This window comes from Pseudophryne corroboree, chromosome 5 (assembly GCF_028390025.1).
Source record: "Pseudophryne corroboree isolate aPseCor3 chromosome 5, aPseCor3.hap2, whole genome shotgun sequence".
NCBI lineage: Eukaryota > Metazoa > Chordata > Amphibia > Anura > Myobatrachidae > Pseudophryne > Pseudophryne corroboree.
Genome location: NC_086448.1, coordinates 773,931,030 through 773,952,443, shown reverse-complemented (window position 1 = coordinate 773,952,443; position 21,414 = coordinate 773,931,030). Strand labels below are relative to the sequence as shown.

Sequence of the window (21,414 nt, the reverse complement as noted above, 5' to 3'; positions counted from 1 at the left end):
TCACTTTACGCAAAAAACAACACCCCAAAAAGTAAAAAAACTCATGTCGACCATTTCATGTGTCGACCATTTTCATGTGTCGACCATGTGTCCATGTTGACCATGTCAATGTCGACCAATAGTGGTCGACCTAATAACTGGCGACCATAACATGGTCGACCATTCATACCGGAACCTGTCCAAATTAGCTTGCATTAATAAACGATGATCGACCAACAATGAACGACTGTGGGGACGCGCATCGTTAATCATTGATGCATCCACACTGATCATTTTTTAACGATATCGATCATATCGTCCATCAATATCTCCAAGTGTGTAGGGCCTTAACAGAATCGAGAGATCCAGGTGCTCAGTCTAAGCCACTGGTTCCTGAACTTTCTTGAATCTCGTCGCCCTAAAGTATCAGCATTGTTTTTATGGCCCTCCTAGGAGTAATGTTTATTATTGATAAATTTTGAAAAAAGATAAAAGTATGTAAACTGTGCCTACCTGTCATCCTTAGGGTCAGTTATGTGGTGGTGCACAGTTGTGTTTCTGATTGTCCACATGTGTTATGATTGGCAGCCACTAGGGCCGGTTATGCCTACCATGTTGACCATAAATAATTTGATTTATTCCTGGACCAGCAACCCGAGGCACCCCTGCAAGAGCCTCGTGGCACCCAAGGGTGCCTAGCCACACAGTTTTGGAACCACTGGGCTAAGAATTGATCATCCGACCTCTGTGTCTCTTTGTGATAATTTAACATTATGTGTCCTGATCTTCTGGTCCATCTGTTGAAATTCCGTGTCAGCAGGAATGCTCTCACATCCCATCGGGTAAAGTATCAACTATATTATTGAAGATTGACATGCTGCCGGCATTTGGTGGCGTGTCAGCCTGGGCATGCCAAATCCAGTGGCTGCATCCTTGGCCCCAGCAGCGTGATTATGCTGGACATTTTGAGTAACCTGAGGGTTACTCAGATGTCTGCTGGTCATGCAGTTGATCTTATACTGCATCCTTTTACTTAAGACGCCTCCTGCTGTTTTTGCATATATTTGCACTACCGCTGCTTACAAAAACACAGCAGTGGCGCCATAAGCGTCCACCTCTGAACTAGCCCCACTGTCGCTAGGAATGAGCTTATAAATTTTCCTACTTTTTTATTTATTTATACATTTATACTTAATCATTTTAGGAATATGTATGCAGTTTATTGCTGGCATGACAAATGGCTATGGATGGAACAAGAAGAACTGCTTGACCAATGCCAACAGAGGAATCTGTGAATTATCCCATAGAAGAAGTTTCTGTGTGAGGACCAGAATAGGGAAAATTGAGAAACAGGATAAGTGACAACAATTTAGAGAGATGGTATATAGTAGGAGTATCCGGTCTCTAGGTCGACAATACTTTGGTCGACACTGTCTAGGATGACCACTATTGGTCGACAGTAAGTATGTTGACATGGTTTCTAGGTCGACGTGGACTCTATGTCGACATGTTCTAGGTCGACGTGGCAAAAGGTCGACATGAGTTTTTCACTTTTTTGTCATTTTTGTAACTTTTTCATACTTTATGATCCACGTGGACCACAATTGGGAATGGTAACCTGTGCCGAGCGCAGCGGTAGCAGATCAAGGCACCTTGCTGAAGCGAACGCGGTGCACTAATTGGGGTTCCCGTCACTGTACGGGGAAAACGACACCAAAAAAAGTGAAAAAACTCATGTCGACCTTATGTCATGTCGACCTAGTACATGGCGACCTAGAGTCCCTGTCGACCTAGAAACTATGTTGACCTACTTACTGTCGACCAATAGTGGGCAACCTAGACACTGTCAACCTAAGTGTGGTCGACCTTGCATACCACACCCATGGTAGGTAAGTAAAAACGCTTGGTGTCTGTTATAACGGAGGAACATGTACCACTTTAGTGAAGAGGTGTTCTCCGGGAATGTCTGATACAAGAGAGCTTCCCTGGGTACTGGGGAAGAGGCGTGGCCATGCACACCACAACAAAATGTGAAAAAAATATATGCGTGGCACACTACAAGGGGGGATATTTGACCCCTCAGCAGCTGACCTGGGCACGCGCCTGGCCCTTCCAACATGTCTGCACTGTAGAGGGAGCATTTGTCCCCATCAGCAGTGCTGCAAATGTCTCCCTCAGTAGCTGACCCAGTCCCCTGTCAGGTCCCTCCAGCAAACTCAGGCCCAGGTAATTAGTAACCGCTCCCCCCTCTCTGCAGAGGAGCACACATAATAAATATATGATGTTGGAAGGTATGATTCAGGTATTATTTAAAGACTATTAAAAGATAAGTGTTATTAAAAGACCCCGATATCCTATCTCAGTCTCACCTCTGTAATACAGTACACATCCTGTCTTATTTCTCTCTAAATTGTTTTCAATGTATAAATTCACAACTAAACTAACGAGGAAAGATGCACTTATTATAGAAGCCTGATTAAATATGTTGGCATCCTTTAATTAGTAACCTGTGTCTGACTCACATCTTAAGGCCTGATTCTATTTTATCATCATATTTTGTCCAGCTGGTTTTACATTTGGCTTACCCGGTAAGTGCAGACAGGGCTGTGCGTGTGAGGGGCCATGCCAAAATGGAAGACAATGGGTGCAAGTAGGAATCCACAGACTAGCCGTGTCCCTGCTGGTATGAAAAGTAATATGAGGCTCTTGTCCACTGATGGGAAAGAACAAGGCCAGATTAGAAATGGGTGGATGGAACTACAGAACACGGGCTTCATATAAAAATAGGCCCATTATTATGATTGGATGATGACCATCGGAGGCCCAGCTGGTCACACTGCAACCATAAATATTAACAGGCATATTTATCAATATTATTTTTAATAAAATAATGTGAAAACGGGGGGGGGGGGGGGGGGGGGGTCACAACCTTTTTCACATTATTTAATATCACCTAAATGTACTAATGGGCAGTTGGAGGAGAATTCGCAAAAATCTCCTCCAAGCCCTAAAATTCAGGGAGCCCTGTGATAATAATGCTATTTTCAGATAGTGTTATTATCCCCAACTTATGCACAGCCTTTTTTTGCCTGCTGGCAGTGAAGGCTGAGCTCAGATCCGGCCCCTGTGATCAGCTATGTGTGTATGACAGACCACAGGCTGATCACTGTGTAACCCCCCCCCCCCCCCCCTGCCCCCCCTACCATCACCTGCACCCAGGTAACAGTGATCAGTGAGCTCCAGTCATCTGTTCCTGTGCTCCTGCTGTGACCCCGGTCATCTAATCAGTAAAGTGAGCTGAGATGCTGCAAAGTCCCAGCATCTCTGTTCACTTTACTGTTCACTGCACCAGCACAAGAGATCAGATAGCCGGAGCTCACCTAACACCATTGCTGGGGGCAGGTAAGTGTTCTCTTAGCAGAGCATTACATGGTGGTTGGTGTTGTAAGGGGGAGGCGGGTTAGCCAGCAGTGACAGCGCATGCGCGGTTAGACTCGCAGGGTATATTTTGCTAAAAATAACCTGGGAAGTTCAGGGAGAGGATTCACAGGGACAGAGCTTTCTCGCAAGCTCTATCCCTGGATGCTATTATTGTATTCAGTTATCACATTGCAGATTTGGTGAATTTATCACATCCCATCCGCATCTGAGATGTGGATTGTGATAAATATACCCCAAAGTATTAACATTGTATTTGTATTTTCCTCACAAAATGATGCAATTTTTCTACTTTTATATTTTAGGGAGACATTGGGGCTGTTAGTGTAGGGGATGTGCACAGCCACACAGCACTGGTCACACCTCTCACAACAGGCCCTTAAACATTATCAGCATGAGGCCCAAGTGGCCCTTGATCCTGCCGCGGGAATAGTGTGGCACTAAATGCATCCAACTTTATATGAAATCCGTAAAGCGGACAAGATGCAGCAAGGTGAAGAATGCAACCAAACCTCTGACAATGCAGTTTTTCTGAGGTATGGCCCAGTACTGCATATGCACCAAGCCCCGGAATGCGATATAGATTCCGGGGATTGGATGCGGTGGACAACACCATCTTCAGATGGCATTGTCCTATAGAAGCCTATGGGCTTCTACCACACTGCCATGTCTGAGAGGGATCTAACCAGATCCCTCCCAGCATCCCACTGTGCGTACATCACTCTGGGTCCTTGATCTGGAAGTCCTATCATCGCAAAGGACAGCGCTTACCATAAGAGCTGTCCTTCATGATTTTCTTTATGCATATGGCATTAGTAATGGCCACTGTGCATGCGTAGAGTGGTGGGATGCATGACCAGAGCCGGCCCTAACCAATATGATGCCCTAGGCAAGATTTTGGCTGGTGCCCCCTAGCACCACCGCTAGTTCCGCCTCTGACCCTACACCCCTTTCCCAGCACCATCACCCCCACCCGTAGTAGTCCTTTTTTTGTTTTCCTACCCCCTGTAATTTAAATAAGAACAGTGTGCACATTCGGCGCACAGCACATAAAGGTATGTGTTTTTGCTGGCAAGGGGCATAGCTACACAATAGTACCACCAATTCAAATTATGCCTCACAGTAGTGCAACTTTATTCACAATTTATCATGCGATAGTGTCCCTTATTCACATTACATCACACAGTAGTACCACTTTACCTTATATACGTTACTCCTCACAGTAGTGCCCCTCATTCACATAACATCATACTGAATTGCTCCTTATTCACATTACACCACACCATATTGCTACTTATTCACATTACACCACACCATATTGCTGTTTATTCTCATTACACCACATCATATTGCTCCTTATTCACATTACACCACACCATATTGCTATTATTATTCACATTAGACCACACAGTAGTGCCTTTTCTATACGTTACGCCACAGTAGAACACCTTATACACATAATGCCACAAATTGGTAATGCATTTATACACAATACCACACAGTAATGCCCCTTACACATGACACCCATTATTAATGTCCTTATAAACATAATGCGCCTTACACATTATGCTAACCTTTATTAATGCCCTTATACACATAATTTCCCTTACACATATGCTGCACATTGTTAATGCCCTTATACACATAATGACACACATAATGTCCCTTACACATATGCCGCACATTATTAGTGCCCTTCTACAAATAATGACACATATATTTCCTGGCGTGAGTCAACTGGCAGCTCTGCTAATGTCGGGTGCCTATTTTTTATGAAAATGCATCTTATTTGCATTGCTATGTGGCTAGGATGCACAAGCAGCTTCTGCTGATTAAAATGATATGTGGCATGCCTATATACTGTGTGCGACTGTGGCTGTATCTGCATACGAAATGCTACACACAGAATATAGGCATGCTGCATATCATTTTAATCAGCAGAAGCTGCTTGTGCCCCTAGGCATACCAGATGCCCTAGGCAATTGCCTAGTTTGCCTATACCTAGGGCCGGCTCTGTGCATGACTGTTGCATCCCGCCCTGTATAATACGGGTTTAGTATGAAATACCTACAATCAAAATCCCGACGTTCAAAATCCCAACAACTGACCGATGGTCAAAATCCCGACAAGGTCAAAATACCAACAAGGTCAAAATACCGACATTTAAAATGTCGACAGGTCAAAAAATCGACATAAGTTTTCATGTTTTGTTGTGTATGCCAACATATGTCGACATGGACACCGTATAAGTGTACCGCGTCCCCTCGTATGGCTCGCTGCGCTCGCCATGCTTCGGGCACGGTTACTCGCTGCGCTCGGCACACTCTTATATCCCCCCCTCCAGATCCACTGGGATGGTAAAGTATGAACAAGTCGGTTTTATAGGAAAAACTCATGAAAAACTCATGTTGACTTTTTGACCTGTCGACATTTTAAGTGTCGGTATTCTGACCTTGTCAGTATTTTAAATGTCGGTCAATGATTGTCGGTATTTTGACTGTCGGTATTTTGATTGTAGGTTAATTGACCACATCCCATATATTCACAGCTTTACATGTTTAGCAATTGATAACAATGAATACATTAATTCCTGGTACATTTAAAAAAACAAAAACAACAACATAGAAATAAGACGCAATACTTGGTACAGTAGCTCTAGCCTAGGAGAATATCAAGGAACTGTCACATCACAGAATTCATCTGTAAGCTAAGATGTCACACGCTACCTTAGGTCTACATTTTAATTTGAGACTGCAGTTCCAGTGCAGCAAAGAATGCAGGATGCGCTGAGCGCCAGCATCTTTCACAGAGATAGCTGAACAAATTCTACAGCACAGCTATTGGCTTCGGCTCAGCTGGCCCGCAGTGTGATATGCCGTAGCTCTTACTGAGCCAAATGAGGGCTGCTGCTGTACAGAATCGCCTTCGCTGCATACTACCAACCCCTCCATGCTAATTTCCATCATGCATTATTCCACATTTATTTATTTTTAGTCTTTAAAACAAGTTCCACTAGAGAGACAAAGCCATTTAAATTAGCATAATGAATATTTATGTGCTAACTATGCATAATATGCATCGGATGCAGACATTAATAGCTTGCTTATCAGGTTAACTGTGACTGCAGTTTGACCTAACTGTTTTTATGGCTTGGGAAGATTGCTGTTATTGCTTTTTTTACGTTGGTGGTATGATATCGTAAATTAGTGCCATGGTTTCAATTTAAATATACAGCAGGATCAAGTGCAAGGAAGTAATTTTATAAAACATGTTTTATTCATAGCCTTTCATTAACACGTAAAAAGGTTTCTAATTTGCACAATATAAACAGAGTGGATATTGAGCTGCAGAATATTCAGACATACTGTACATGAATAATAAATAGTCACTATTATTTAGACATAGTTTGTTAAAGTAACTAGATAAAAATGCATTACGGCTGTATGTGCGAAATTAATGTTTGTAGTAAGTCAATTTATTGTACACAGAAATGTGCCTTGCATACTACACATACTTGTATGGTCAATAATGTGCGTGTATTTACATTAGAAATGAACTTGCACTGGTGGCTCTTTGTATCTGGGACCCCTGGATAGTGATAGAGTTAAACTCAAAATAATGTTTGTTCAAATGTATGCTAACATGCAGAATCGGGAAGGTACTACATACTTTGCTGAGCTCACATTCTCAGCAAAGATTTCTATGTGCTGTAGGTGCAAAGATATACAGTACAAATGTTGCAATGGATCCGCGGAATGGGGCTACTTGTACTTTGTCATAGACAATGAGCAAAAGTTCTTTGATCTTTGCCAAGTATAAGTAAATAAGTATAGACATTTTTATAAGTTAGGCAATGCTGTCCCCTGCTGCTGATACAAAATAGATTTTACAGTGTGTTTGTGATTTTGATAACATTTCTGGCAAAACTTTGCATGCACTGTAATGATATGATATGATAAGCACTGAAGAAGATATATAAACCCTTTACACTCAATAAAGGACAAAGTATTGCTGGAACACCATAATTGTGTGTGTGTTCACTTACTCTCCCGCTGTAATAACCTTTTCTCCTACAGATATCTTGGTTATGTGACAATTTGCCATTATCAATAGGTGACTTGGCAGATGTATGGTTCGTACTCTGGAGATATGCCCTAGATAGATTTGGACACATGTACAATAGGTAAGTCTTTTAGGAGGTGCAACTTTTGTATATACCCAACGCTGGTGTAAAGATAAGGGTTAATGATGGGGACTGTATCGAAAATGTATCTCTGCTGTGTAAAATACTGTAAATAGATACTAGTGTGCTCTCTTCCCCCTAAATAGATAACCAGCACCAGCGCTACAGCCTGACTCTAGTTATGACTAAAGCAGTGTGACAAGAAGTAACCAGCATCAGGCCTTACCAAGCTGGCCTGCCAACACTATAACAGGAAGCACTGCCCCTTCAGAATGTGTTTTAGCTTCAGTTGTCCAGCTACTGTATTAAGAGCCCCCCTACTCCCCGGCCACACTTCACCTCCCTGTTCATCAGCCCAGGACAGGATTCTTGCTGGTTCACTCCTCTGCAAACTAAATCAAAGCAGTCAAGACACAATTTACTGAGAGGTAGTAAATAGAATGTGGGAGGGTGCCCTACTCTTCTGGAAAAATATATGTTTTAATGTAATGTGTGTTGGGAGCATTTTAATGTAATAACTGTGGCTGGGTATTAATATAAAGTAGTTACAGCTCTAAATATATTATGGGTTCTATTAATGTAAGGCGGTAATTATTCATGTAGTGTAGTGGCTGGTTTGGGGCATTTGTGTAATGCAGTCAAGGCTGCCATTGGGGGGGAAGGGGGTGAGTGAGCCCACTCCCTTGACTGAGAAGCAACCCCACATATGAATGGTCTCAGGATGCTTTACTGTTGGCATGACACAGGAATGATTACCTTTCCTTCCCCGGACAAGGGCAGCAAAGAAGCCACTTGTCTCCAGGAAAAACATCAGGGAGAGACTGATATTCTGCATAAGGTACAGGGATTGGATGGCTGAGGACTGGGGTAAAGTAATTTCTCTGATGAATCCCGTTTCAGATTGTTTGGGGCATCTGGAAAAACGTTTGTCCGGAGAAGGAAAGGTGAGCGCTACCATCAGTCCTGTGCCATGCCAAGAGTAAAGCATCTTCAGACTATTCATGTGTGGGGTTGCTTCTCAGCCAAGGGAGTGGGCTCACTCACAATTTTTCCCATGAACACAGCCATGAATAAAGAATGGTACCCAAACATCTTCTAAGAGCAACTTCTCCCAACCATCCAAGAACAATTTGGTGACGAACAATGCCTTTTCCAGCATGATGGAGCACCATGCCATAACTAAGTGACTCGGGGAACAAAACATCGAAATTTTGGGTCCATGGCCAGGAAACTCCCCAGACCTTAATCCAAATGACAACTTGTGGTCAATCCTCAAGAGGCGGGTGGACAAACAAAACCCACAAATTCTGACAAACTCCAAGCATTGACTAGGCAACAGTGGGCAGCCATCAGTCAGTATGTGGCCCAGAAGTTGATTGACAGTATGCCAGGGCGAATTGCAGAGGTCTTGGAAAAAAAGGGTCAACCATTGCAAATATTGACTCGTTGCATAAACTTAATGTAATTGTCAATAAAAGCCTTTGACACTTATGACATGCTTGTAATTTTACTTTAGTATACCATAGTAACATTTGACAAAAAGGTCTAAAATTCACATTATGACATACAGTGCCCCAGTTCATATTATGCCACATTACAGTGCTGCCACCAGTTTATAATATACAATGCTATAGTGCTTCCACTTCATATTGTGCCACATTAGAGTGCTCCAGTTCCTACCATGCAACATTATAATGCCCCCTAGTTCATTTTATGCCACATTACAATGAGCAGGTTCTGGGGTATAACTAGATATATTGGCAAAAGTTTGTAAAGGTCCTTATGTACCACACAATGGTGAACACACATGTAACTGTGACAGGGAAGGTGGGCCCCTCTCAGCTCTGGGCCCCATAGCCAGGGCTGACATTAGAAATTGTGGGGCTTGGGCCAAAATACGCAGCCCCCCCCCCACCACCACCACCGCCACCTTATACCTACACATCTCTCTAGCCCCAGCTAGCCCCCTACTGTTTCTCCAGCTCTGAAGTGTCTCTCTAGCCCCAGCCAGCCCCTTCTGTCTCTCCAGCCCAGGAGTGTTTCTCCAGATCCAGCCAGCCGCCGAATGACACTTACCTGCTTCTTCTGGATGCTCCTCATGCACCGTGGCTCCTCCTCTCTCTTTCAGTGGCAAGGTGTGACATCATGGTTGCAAAAAAAAAACACCTTTATTGCTCTACACTAGGAGTGTCGCTGGGCCCCTATATATGTCTAGGCCTGGGACTCCAGTATCGTCAATCTACCCCTGATGGCGGCCCTGCCAATAGCAGCTGCACCTCCTGCAGCTATGGTAGCTACACCCTTGCATCTCTCAGGAGTCTATTCATCATCACTTAATTTCAACAAAAAAAACCTGGTGAAAATTAACATTTTTCACCTACTTTTGTAGAAATTAATGTACAGAGCCATTCATCATTCATGGAACACAGGAGATATCACAGATATTTCTTGGTTATAATTTTTCACCCGATAATTCCCAGTCCTCATACTTTAGTATGGGATGTAGAAATTATGCTTTTCATCAAGTTCCAAAAAAAAACAACCCAACATTTTTTCAGAACTTGTAAGTGAGACTGTAAAGCATCCTGAGATGGAAGACAGCTCTCGAATTCCTTCACAAGCTGCCATTTACACAAATTTTTCAGATCCCTCCCTGTGGTCTCCCCACTATCGCCAGCGGCTCTCAGCTCCGGCTACCTCCCTCCGGCTCACCTGCTCACTACACTTGTTCAGTTCCTCTGCATCCAGGCTCCACAAAGACATCTGGTGAGAGGAAGGGAGGTGGGGGGAGGACACCAGGGAGAGGAAGCGGGTGGAAGGGGGCAAAGCACATTGCCGGTCAGAGGAAAGGGGTAGTGGAGAGCTACACACGCTGGTCAAAGGAGGTAGGGGCAGCACATCGCAAGTCACAGGAGGTAGGAAGGAGCGGGGAGCTGCATATAGGCAATCTCTGGAGAAGCAGTGGTAGTATTTCATACATCCGAAAAGCTGTCTTCGCAAAAGGAGCTGTTTTTTTTAAGTAATACTGTTGCAAGAAGTGAATGATGAATTGAGGTTTTTTTTAACTATAAAAAAACCTTACATACAAAAGTAAATGAGCCCTAAAGCAGTTAGTAACATCTACATGTTGATAAAAACACACTTGATATTTTTCAAGGCTTACTTGTGTATTGTATCTTACAATTGGCTCCATAAAAGTGGCCATATAGGAGTCATTGTGTCTTATAACCAATGCAGTGAAATGGCACTGATGATCCCATCTGAATGTATATATCTCTGATTTCTTATCTTTTTTTTGCCAAGAATATAACAGGTACATAACGGGGGTAATTTGTGATTAGGGAGATTGCTAGACTCTTCAGGGAGAGAGGGAGATTGCTACTATTTCAGGGAGTCTCCCTGACAATCAGGGAGAGTTGGCAAGTATGGAATAGACCACACAAAGAGGTGTTAAATTGAAATCTAGAGATAGGAATAAACAGGCTATTTGCGGCACAGAGAGGGACCAGATTATAATGAGAGTATGTTCTACAAAAGAACTTTAATAAACCAGTCAGAGAGGGACTACTGAAATACAGTCAACTTTGCACTGTAAAAGACAAACTAGATGGACTTAGATGGTTTTTCACTGCCACTTTACCACTGTGATAATTATCTTCAATGTTGCTAATTGTTGGGATGGAGTATTCTTAGTTTAATAAGAAGTCCATCAGGTGATGGCACAGTAATTAAAGTCAAACCCAATGACAGATTTAAGAATTGCATAGCACCACTACAATAAAGTGATCTATTTACTGTCACTGTAGTCATTAATTCCCCACTACCTCAAACAGCAAAACAGCAGTGATAACTCTAAAGTAAATTGAGGCGGCAGTAACTCTCTATTCTATATGAAGTATAATATATATATATATATATATATATAAATATAATATTTGTAGAATCCGGAACTCTTGCTAAATAAGTAAGGACACTCAAGCCGCTGCCCCCACATGGTGTGTTACAGCAAAAGGGGGGACTCTGTAGACGCACAAAAAAGACTGGCAGTCGCTGCAGTTAGCAATTTCAATGTTTCAGATACATTTATTTATCTTTCGTCTTCTTTCCTGCTGAAAGATAAATTTGGCTGAAATGTTGGAATTGGATATAATATATATCTTTTTTTGGACAATTTTCTGTGCAACAGGTAACCAATCAATATTACATGCTCATCATTAGTACAGAGCAATTGATCCATATTATAATGAACTGGAGGTGAGCTCGGACACTTTGTGAAATCCCAGCTACAGATGTAATTAACAGTTATGGCCATTAGTTCTATGTCAGCAGATGCTAATTCTCAAAGAAGGTCTGGCACTTAATCTTTCTTGGGGAGGGGCTCTATCATTATTCATGGAATGCAGCAATTTAAAAATATGTCTGGATGGATTTCTGCTTTCATTTATATTCCACAACTGAAAATCAGCTGCTCTGCTACAGTACAGTCAGTATGAACTACCTACAGAGAGAGGTGTATGGGAACCCATTTCCAGTATGATGGCTATGCGCACTAGCTGGAGCTTAGAGCGAAGCATGTGGGTCTTCCTCTTCCCACTACTGAAAATCAGCTGCTCTGCTACAGTATAGTCAGTAAGAACTACCTACAGAGAGAGGTGTATGGGAACACATTTCCAGTATGATGGCTATGCGCAGTGGCTGGAGCTTAGAGCGAAGCATGTGGGTCTTCCTCTTCCCACTACTGACTTTTGTACAAATGGACGCAGCTATTGGCTGATTACAAACAGTATGTATTGCTATTAAAATTGTATGGGGTGGCTGTAAAGCTGCCCAAGATAGGCGGCTGTGCGGGATGCTGGACAAACTCAGATGTTTTTCAAAGGGGCAATTACTTACAAAGCATGGTTTTGCCTTGTAAGTGATTGCCCCTTTAAAAAAATATCAGCATTCGGCCAGCATGAACGCCGATGACAGGAGGCATTACATCCGGCCCTACATCTCTAATAGTGCAAGCCTCCCCCCATCATTCTGTAATTTAAAAAGGAAAAGAATGCAGATTTCATCAGCAAGGTAGTATAAGTCCATATTGTTAAAAACCCTTGGTCTTTTCTTCTGGGGGTCCCAATTGAGGGTTCTCGATCGCTCCTCAGATAGAATTGTGTCCCAAATCATTAATGTATCTAGGTGCTTGATTGCTACCCACTTGAAGCTTGAAGCTCCTTCCTTGCTTGCTGTCCTGTCAAAAAGTTGGCACCTGGCTGCAATAGAAAAATATCACACCATACCTACTGTAAATAATAGATTGCCCAAGTTCCTGTAGATTTGGGGGTCTATGGTATTCTTTCTACCATTGCTTCCCACACCCTGCTACTTCCTCTGGACCTTTTTTTTCTAATGTCAGATTTTCTTGGTGTTTCTGTTGTTTCCATTATCACTCTCTAATGCCTTCCTAATATTATTCCATCAGTGGTTCCCCACCTCTGGGCTCCCCACCTCCCTCAGATACAGAGTAGATTGAGGGCTGCGCTTAATCACCAACTAAGGAAAGTAGCTGCTGTAAGTGACAATAAGAGGGGTCCACACTCGCTCATTACGTATGTGGAAAAGGAAAGGGTCTCACACTATGCTTGTCTCCTTAGTTAGAGAACAGAGATTTCAGTCCACAATGTGAGTGAGTGTGTAATACAAATGGTGTATATAATCATGAGGATGGATGTTGTCTTATTTACTACTGTGTATTCCCCACACTCTGCTCCATCTGTATAGCAAAAAATAAGCTAATGATGGTATTTACTATACAGATGGAGCAGAGTCTAGGAATATACAGTAGTAAATAAGACAACATCCATCCTGGTGATTATATACACCATTTGTATTACACACTCACTCACATTGTGGACTGAAATCTCTGTCCTCTTACTAAGGAGGCAAGCGCAGCGTGACACCTTTTCCCCTAATCCCTCTCCCACTTACCTTCCCCTCTCTTATACTTTCCCCCATTCTTTTATTAAATTATTTTAATTTATTTTATTATTTAAATGATGTATAGACACACCTACATCTTACATAATGGCCTATTAGTTTCAGACGCATTCTGATATTTTTGGACTTTTGGGCGCCACTAAAGTCTACATTTTTGCTGTCTGCATACCACTATGTAATTTTAACCTCATTTTGTACTACTCTGTAAAATTATAAATAAATATTATTAAAAATAAAATAAAATAAGATTTTACTTACCGGTAAATCTATTTCTCGTAGTCCGTAGTGGATGCTGGGGACTCCGTAAGGACCATGGGGAATAGACGGGCTCCGCAGGAGACAGGGCACTCTAAGAAAGAATTAGGACTACTGGTGTGCACTGGCTCCTCCCTCTATGCCCCTCCTCCAGACCTCAGTTAAGGAAACTGTGCCCGGAAGAGCTGACATTACAAGGAAAAGATTTTGGAATCCAGGGTAAGACTCATACCAGCCACACCAATCACACCGTATAACTTGTGATAACATACCCAGTCAACAGTATGAACAACAACAGAGCATCAGACAAACCTGATGCAACCATAACATAACCCTTATTTAAGCAATAACTATATACAAGTATTGCAGAAGAAGTCCGCACTTGGGACGGGCGCCCAGCATCCACTACGGACTACGAGAAATAGATTTACCGGTAAGTAAAATCTTATTTTCTCTAACGTCCTAGTGGATGCTGGGGACTCCGTAAGGACCATGGGGATTATACCAAAGCTCCCAAACGGGCGGGAGAGTGCGGATGACTCTGCAGCACCGAATGAGCACACAAGGTCCTCCTCAGCCAGGGTATCAAACTTGTAGAACTTTGCAAAGGTTTTTGAACCTGACCAGGTAGCCGCTCGGCAAAGCTGTAATGCCGAGACCCCTCGGGCAGCCGCCCAAGAAGAGCCCACCTTCCTTGTGAAGTGGGCCTTTACTGATTTTGGAAACGGCATTCCAGCCGCAGAATGAGCCTGCTGGATCGAGTTATAGATCCAGCGAGCAATAGTTTGCTTTGAAGTAGGAGCACCCAGCTTGTTGGATGCATACAGGATAAACAGCGACTCAGTTTTCCTGACTCTAGCCGTTCTGGCTACATAAACCTTCAAAGCCCTGACTACATCCAGTAACTCGGAATCCTCCAAGTCACGAGTAGCCACAGGCACCACAATAGGTTGGTTCATATGAAAGATGACACCACATTTGGCAGAAATTGCGGACAAGTCCACAGTTCTGCCCTGTCCATATGGAAACCAAATAGGGGCTTTTATGTGACAAAGCCGCCAATTCTGACACACGCCTAGCCGAAGCCAAGGCTAATAGCATGACCACCTTCCACGTGAGATATTTTAACTCCACGGTTTTAAGCGGCTCAAACCAGTGTGATTTCAGGAAACTCAACACCACGTAAAGATCCCAAGGTGCCACTGGAGGCACAAACGGGGGCTGAATATGCAGCACTCCCTTTACAGACGTCTGAAATTCAGGTAGAGAAGCTAGTTCTTTGTGAAAGAAAATGGATAGGGACGAAATCTGGACCTTACTGGACCCCAATTTTAGGCCCAAAGTCACTCCCGACTGTAGGAAGTGAAGGAAACGGCCCAGCTGGAATTTCTCTGTAGAGGCATTCCTGGCCTCACACCAAGCAACATATTTTCGCCGTATACGGTGATAATGTTTAGCCGTCACGTCCTTCCTAGCCTTTATCAGCGTAGGAATAACCTCATCCGGAATCCCTTTTTTCTACTAGGATCCGGCGTTCAACCGCCATGCCGTCAAACGCAGCTGCGGTAAGTCTTGGAACAGACAAGGTCCCTGCTGCAACAGATCCTGCCCTAGAGGCAGAGGCCATGGGTCCTCTGTGAGCATTTCTTGCAGCTCTGGATACCAAGTCCTTCTTGGCCAATCCAGAACAATGAGTATTGTTCTCACTCCTCTTTTCCTTTTCTCAGCACCTTGGGTATGAGAGGAAGAGGAGGAAACACATAAACCGACTGGAACATCCACGGTGTCACCAGTGCATCTACAGCTATCGCCTGAGGGTCTCTTGACCTGGCGCAATACTTCTGTAGCTTTTTGTTGAGGCGGGATGCCATCATGTCCACCTGTGGCAGTTCCCACCGACCTACAATCTGAGCGAAGACTTCTTGATGAAGTCCCCACTCTCCCGGGTGGAGGTCGTGCCTGCTGAGGAAGTCTGCTTCCCAGTTGTCCACTCCCGGAATGAACACTGCTGACAGTGCTCGTACGTGATTCTCCGCCCATCGAAGAATTATGGTGGCTTCCGCCATCGCCACCCTGCTCCTTGTGCCGCCTTGGCGGTTTACATGAGCCACTGCGGTGATGTTGTCTGATTGAATCAGCACCGATTGGTTGCGAAGCACGGTCTCCGCTTGACTTAGGGCGTTGTATATGGCCCTTAGTTCCAGGATATTGATGTGAAGGCAAGTCTCCTGACTTGACCACAGCCCTTGGAAACTTCTTCCCTGAGTGACTGCCCCCCACCCTCGGAGGCTTGCATCCGTGGTCACCAGGACCCAGTCCTGAATGCTGAACCTGCGGCCCTCGAGAAGCCACCACAGAAAAGACACCCTGGCCCTGGGGAATAGGGTGATCAGCCGATGCATCTGTAGATGCAATCCGGACCACTTGTCCAACAGATCCCATTGAAAAGGTCCTCGCATGGAACCTGCCGCAGGGAATGGCCTCGTATGACGCCACCATCTTTCCCAGGACTCTCGTGCAGTGATGCACCGACACCTGTCTTGGTTTTAAGAGGTCTCTGACCAGTGTCATGAGTTCCTGAGCCTTCTTCGTCGGGAGAAGAACCTTTTTCTGGTCTGTGTCCAGAATCATGCCCAGGAAGGGCAGACTCGTCGTAGGAATCAGCTGCGACTTTGGAATATTCAGAATCCAGCCGTGCTGTTGTAACACTTCCCGAGAGCGTGCTACACTAATCACCAACTGCTCTCTGGACCTCGCCTTTATGAGGAGATCGTCCAAGTATGGGATAATTGTGACTCCTTGCTTTCGCAGGAGCACCATCATTACTGCCATTACCTTGGTAAATATTCTCGGTGCCGTGGACAGACCAAACGGCAACGTCTTGAATTGGTAATGACAATCCTGTACCACAAATCGGAGGTACTCCTGATGAGGTGGATAAACGGGGACATGAAGGTAAGCATCCTTTATGTCCAGAGACACCATAAAATCCCCCTCCCTTGCGATGACCACTCTGAGCGATTCCATCTTGAACTTGAACTTTTCAAGTATATGTTCAGGGATTTTAAATTCAATATGGGTCTGACCGCACCATCTGGTTTCGGGACTACAACATGGTCGAATAATAACCCCCTCCTTGTTGAAGGAGGGGAACCTTGACCACCACCTGTTGAAGATACAATTTGTGAATTGCAGTTAACCCTGTTTCCCTCTTGTGGGGGGAAGCCGGCAGGGCCGTCAGTGAGGAGGCATCTTTTTTTTTTTCAAAGTCCAGCTTGTATCCCTGAGATACAATATCTATTGCCCAGGGATCTAACAGGGAGTGAACCCCCTTGTGGCTGAACTTACGAAAGCGTGCCCCCACCGGGTCTAGCTCCGCCTGTGGAGCCCCAGCGACATGCAATGGATTTTCGTAGAGGCCGGGGGGGACTTCTGTTCCTGGGAACTAGCTGTGTTGTGCAGCTTGCTTCCTCTGCCCCCGCCTCTGGCAAGAAAGGACGCACCTCGGACTTTCTTGTTTCTTTGTTCGAAAGGCTGCATTTGATAATGACGTGCTTTCCTAGGCTGTGCAGGAATATTAGGGATGTGCACTTGAAATTTTTCGGGTTTTGTGTTTTGGTTTTGGGTTCGGTTCCGCGGCCGTGTTTTGGGTTCGAACGCGTTTTGGCAAAACCTCACCGAATTTTTTTTGTCGGATTCGGGTGTGTTTTGGATTCGGGTGTTTTTTTCAAAAAAACCTAAAAAACAGCTTAAATCATTGAATTTGGGGGTCATTTTGATCCCATAGTATTATTAACCTCAATAACCATAATTTCCACTCATTTTCAGTCTATTCTGAACACCTCACACCTCACAATATTATTTTTAGTCCTAAAATTTGCACCGAGGTCGCTGGATGACTAAGCTCAGCGACCCAAGTGGCCGACACAAACACCTGGCCCATCTAGGAGTGGCAATGCAGTGTCACGCAGGATGGCCCTTCAATAAAACACTCCCCAAACAGCACATGACGCAAAGAAAAAAAGAGGCGCAATGAGGTAGCTGTGTGAGTAAGCTAAGCGACCCTAGTGGCCGACACAAACACCTGGCCCATCTAGGAGTGGCACTGCAGTGTCACGCAGGCTGGCCCTTCAAAAAACTACTCCCCAAACAGCACATGACGCAAAGAAAAAAAGAGGCGCAATGAGGTAGCTGTGTGAGTAAGCTAAGCGACCCTAGTGGCCGACACAAACACCTGGCCCATCTAGGAGTGGCACTGCAGTGTCACGCAGGATGGCCCTTCCAAAAAACACTCCCCAAACAGCACATGATGCAAAGAAGAAAAAAAGAAAAAAGAGGTGCAAGATGGAATTGTCCTTGGGCCCTCCCACCCACCCTTATGTTGTATAAACAGGACATGCACACTTTAACCAACCCATCATTTCAGCGACAGGGTCTGCCACACGACTGTGACTGAAATAACTGGTTGGTTTGGGCCCCCACCAAAAAAGAAGCAATCAATCTCCCCTTGCACAAACTGGCTCTACGGAGGCAAGATGTCCACCTCATCATCATCGTCCGATTCATCACCCCGTTCATTGTGTACATCCCCCTCCTCACAGATTATTAATTCGTCCCCACTGGAATCCACCATCTCAGATCCCCGTGTACTTTCTGGAGGCAATTGCTGCTGGTGAATGTCTCCAAGGAGTAATTGATTATAATTAATTTTAATGAACATCATCTTCTCCACATTTTCTGGAAGTAGCCTCGTACGCCGATTGCTGACAAGGTGAGCGGCGGCACTAAACACTCTTTCGGAGTACACACTGGAGGGAGGACAACTTAGGTAGAATAAAGCCAGTTTGTGCAAGGGCCTCCAAATTGCCTCTTTTCCCTGCCAGTATACGTACGGACTATCTGACGTGCCTACTTGGATGCGGTCACTCATATAATCCTCCACCATTCTTTCAATGGTGACAGAATCATATGCAGTGACAGTAAACGACATGTCAGTAATCGTTGGCAGGTCCTTCAGTCCGGACCAGATGTCAGCATCAGACTGCCCTGCATCACCGCCAGCGGGTGGGCTCGGAATTCTGAGCCTTTTCCTCGCACCCCCAATTGTGGGAGAATGTGAAGGAGGAGATGTTGACAGGTCGCGTTTCGCTTGACTTGACAATTTTCTCACCAGCAGTTCTTTGAACCCCAGCAGACTTGTGTCTGCCGGAAAGAGAGATCCAAGGTAGGTTTTAAATCTAGGATCGAGCACGGTGGCCAAAATGTAGTGCTCTGATTTCAACAGATTGACCACCCGTGAATCCTTGTTAAGCGAATTAAGGGCTCCATCCACAAGTCCCACATGCCTAGCGGAATCGCTCTGTGTTAGCTTCTCCTTCAATGTCTCCAGCTTCTTCTGCAAAAGCCTGATGAGGGGAATGACCTGACTCAGGCTGGCAGTGTCTGAACTGACTTCACGTGTGGCAAGTTCAAAAGGTTGCAGAACCTTGCACAACGTTGAAATCATTCTCCACTGCGCTTGAGACAGGTGCATTCCACCTCCTTTGCCTATATCGTGGGCAGATGTATAGGCTTGAATGGCCTTTTGCTGCTCCTCCATCCTCTGAAGCATATAGAGGGTTGAATTCCACCTCGTTACCACCTCTTGCTTCAGATGATGGCAGGGCAGGTTCAGGTTTTTTTGGTGGTGCTCCAGTCTTCTGTACGCAGTGCCTGCACGCCGAAAGTGGCCCGCAATTCTTCTGGCCACCGACAGCATCTCTTGCACGCCCCTGTCGTTTTTTAAATAATTCTGCACCACCAAATTCAAGGTATGTGCAAAACATGGGACGTGCTGGAATTTGCCCAGATTTAATGCACACACAATATTGCTGGCATTGTCCGATGCCACAAATCCACAGGAGGGTCCATTTGGGGTAAGCCATTCTGCGATGATCTTCCTCAGTTGCCGTAAGAGGTTTTCAGCTGTGTGCGTATTCTGGAAAGCGGTGATACAAAGCGTAGCCTGCCTAGGAACGAGCTGGCGTTTGAGAGATCCTGCTACTGGTGCCGCCGCTGCTGTTCTTGCGGCGGGAGGCAATACATCTACCCAGTGGGCTGTCACAGTCATGTAGTCCTGAGTCTGCCCTGCTCCACTTGTCCACATGTCCGTGGTTAAGTGGACATTGGGTACAACTGCATTTTTTAGGACACTGGTGAGTCTTTTTCTGACGTCCGTGTACATTCTCGGTATCGCCTGCCTAGAGAAGTGGAACCTAGATGGTATTTGGTAACGGGGGCACACTACCTCAAGAAATTGTCTAGTTCCCTGTGAACTAACGGCGGATACCGGACGCACGTCTAACACCAACATAGTTGTCAAGGCCTCAGTTATCCGCTTTGCAGCAGGATGACTGCTGTGATATTTCATCTTCCTCGCAAAGGACTGTTGGACAGTCAATTGCTTACTGGAAGTAGTACAAGTGGTCTTCCGACTTGCCCTCTGGGATGACGATCGACTCCCAGCAGCAACAACAGCAGCGCCAGCAGCAGTAGGCATTACACTCAAGGATGCATCGGAGGAATCCCAGGCAGGAGAGGACTCGTCAGACTTGCCAGTGACATGGCCGGCAGGACTATTGGCTTTCCTGGGTAAGGAGGAAATTGACACCGAGGGAGTTGGTGGGGTGGTTTGTGTGAGCTTGGTTACAAGAGGAAGGGATTTACTGGTCAGTGGACTGCTTCCGCTGTCGCCCAAACTTTTTGAACTTGTCACTGACTTATGATGAATGCGCTGCAGGTGACGTATAAGGGAGGATGTTCCGAGGTGGTTAACGTCCTTACCCCTACTTATTACAGCTTGACAAAGGCAACACACGGCTTGACACCTGTTGTCCGCATTTCTGTTGAAATACTTCCACACCGAAGAGCTGATTTTTTTGGTATTTTCACCAGGCATGTCAATGGCCATATTCCTCCCACGGACAACAGGTGTCTCCCCGGGTGCCTGACTTAAACAAACCACCTCACCATCAGAATCCTCCTGGTCAATTTCCTCCCCAGCGCCAGCAACACCCATATCCTCCTCATCCTGGTGTACTTCAACACTGACATCTCTAATCTGACTATCAGGAACTGGACTGCGGGTGCTCCTTCCAGCACTTGCAGGGGGCGTGCAAATGGTGTAAGGCGCATGCTCTTCACGTCCAGTGTTGGGAAGGTCAGGCATCGCAACCGACACAATTGGACTCTCCTTGTGGATTTGGGATTTCGAAGAACGCACAGTTCTTTGCTGTGCTTTTGCCAGCTTGAGTCTTTTCATTTTTCTAGCGAGAGGCTGAGTGCTTCCATCCTCATGTGAAGCTGAACCACTAGCCATGAACATAGGCCAGGGCCTCATCCGTTCCTTGCCACTCCGTGTGGTAAATGGCATATTGGCAAGTTTACGCTTCTCCTCCGACAATTTTATTTTAGATTTTTGAGTCCTTTTTTTACTGATATTTGGTGTTTTGGATTTTACATGCTCTGTACTATGACATTGGGCATCGGCCTTGGCAGACGACGTTGATGGCATTTCATCGTCTCGGCCATGACTAGTGGCA

At 45.0% G+C, this 21,414-nt stretch overlaps 1 protein-coding gene across 2 annotated transcripts in view; it reads right to left on the bottom strand.

Annotated features, from left to right (window-relative positions):
* The window catches only part of OXR1 (oxidation resistance 1), an 864,461-nt gene that overhangs the window by 626,010 nt on the left and 217,037 nt on the right, over positions 1–21,414 (bottom strand). The gene's annotated exons all lie outside the window — the stretch shown is intronic.